This window comes from Martes martes, assembly GCF_963455335.1.
Source record: "Martes martes genome assembly, chromosome: 10".
NCBI lineage: Eukaryota > Metazoa > Chordata > Mammalia > Carnivora > Mustelidae > Martes > Martes martes.
The window spans coordinates 63,018,008-63,020,460 of NC_137898.1; positions in this window are offsets into that span (position 1 = coordinate 63,018,008).

A 2,453-nucleotide genomic window follows, 5' to 3' on the forward strand; every position below is an offset into this window, starting at 1 on the left:
GACTTTGGGTGATGATGATGTGTCTCAAGGTAGGTTTATTGGTTGCAACAAATGTACAGCTCTGGTGGGAAATGTTGATAACGAGGGAGGCTGTGCATGACTGGGGGCAGGAGTATATGGGAGATCTGTGTATCATCCCCTTAATTTTGCTGTGAACTTAAAACTGCTCTGAGAAATAGTCTTAATAAAAATCTGAATTTGCCATCTTCTCACTCAATTCTGCTATTTCTTCAGTGTCCATTCTATGGAAAAATACCACCTCTGTTTAGTTGCTCAAGTTAGAAACCAGGAATTTATTATTTCCTTCTCCCTCACTCTTCATATTCGGTAATAATAATAATTAAAAACAGCAACTAACATTTATGGAGGGCTTATTATATGCTAAGTACTCACTGTTCTAAGCATTTTATGTGTATCAATCTTCATAGCAACCCTAGGAAATAAATGCTGTCATGATTCCTGTTTTACAGATTAAAAAAAAAAAAATCAGGACGAAGTAACTTACCCAAGGTCCATACCTACTCAGTGCCAGAGCTTGATGTAGAATCTGTGCTGCTGGGCAGCAAAACCTACACCCTTTAACCACTATATTCTACTGCCTCCGGTCAACCAAGTCCCGTTACTTCTTAACTACCATCTCATGAATCTGACCCCTCACTCCTCCACTGTTACCCACTCAGGTCCTCTGTCTATTAAACCACTCTAAGAGCCTCCAAACTGGTCTTGGTTCACTGAACTCAGAGACCTCCTTGTCTTTGGGGAAGAGGTACAAGTATTACAATCTTTGGTACGTGCTGTATTGAAGGCCGCACCAAGTGCTAAGGGATTGCTCTGTATGAGAACCTAGAGAACTAGGAGAACATGACATTTGAGCTGGGACTTGAGGATGAGGAGTTTAAAGATAAAAGTATGAGTGGAGGTAATTCCATTTTGTTGCACAGAGATAGGAAGGACCACGCAGTGTTTGAGGAATTGCAAGAATTTGTGGCATATGATGGCATGATGGAGCTGGAAAGTAGGCCAAGATGGTCTGGGAGGGGCCATGTATATAGCAAGCCCTTGGTGAATGACTTGCCACAAATTATCCCTCAAATCTGTAGCATTTTGCTAAAACAATGGTGCGATGATGAATAAGCCTGGCTGACTGCCCTGCCCTTGAACTCAACTTCGCAGCTTTTCTGCCTCTTACCATGACTTGAGGTACATTTCCACTGTCACAAAACCATAGTTCACGAGGGGCACCTTGGTGGTTCAGTTGGTTAAGTGTCTGACTCTTGATTTTGGCTCACGTCATGATCCCATGTTGGCCTCCATGCTGAATGTGGAACCTGCTTAAGATTCTCTCTCTCCATCTTCCTCCACTCCTCCCCACCAACTACCCCTCCCACTGCATGCAAGTGCTCACTCTTTCTCTCAAAAAAAAAGGGGGGGGGCACACAAAACTAGACTGTGTTGTTTCTTTTTTTGCGGGGAGGGGGTGGTTGGAGGAGCAGGTACCATATACGCTATGGTGATGTTCCTGAATTTAAGGATTTGAGGTCTCTGTTAACATACCTGGACAGTGTCACGTGTGAGCAAAAGTTAACTTTTGGGGCACCTGGGTGGCTCAGTGGGTTAAGCCTCTGCCTTCAGCTCAGGTCATGATCCCAGCGTCCTGGGATCAAGCCCCGCATCGGGCTATCTGCTCGGCAGGGAGCCTGCTTCCTCCTCTCTCTCTCTGCCTGCCTCACTGCCTGCTTGTGATCTCTATCTGTCAAATAAATAAATAAAATCTTAAAAAAAAAAAAGTTAACTTTTATAAGGTAATGCCTGATGCATATGAATAAACAGTGAAATAAAATCAGTGAAAAAGCACGAATCAGGAGGAAAGAATACAGAAAAAATAAAAATCATGAAGTGAGAAAATAAATTAGAATAATGATTTTGTATTCTGTCCTAGTCTAGGTCTTTATATTTGATGTGACACCTATCATTGGGTTTTAACTTTAAAAGGAATTGCTCCTAACCCGTTGATTTTTCAAGCATATGGATTTGAGAGGTTAATCCACTTAATGATGTTTCAGAGCTCTTACTGCTTTCACACCAGGTGCCAGGCAGCATAGTCCCCCACTGTGTACAAGGTTTTCAGGAGAAGGTTACTATTAAGGTTGTGAGGGTCATTTCAGGTTCCTCCTTCGTCCTTGAATTGCAGAGCAAGAATTATCAGGGAAGATGGTGAATCTTGAAACAGGCCCAGGAGGTGAGTTCAGACAGCAATACCCTTATTTTAACAAACCACTGAGGTCCCTCTTAAATGTATAACTAGTAGAAATCACAGAGGGCAGAACGTCACCACATCAGCAGACATTCATTCTTTCAGAGTCTGAATAAGCAAGTGACCTAAACTGAAGAAAGCAGCTTGTGTAACAACATACGGCAGCAGAGATCTCATGACCAGAGGTAGAAATTTAGGA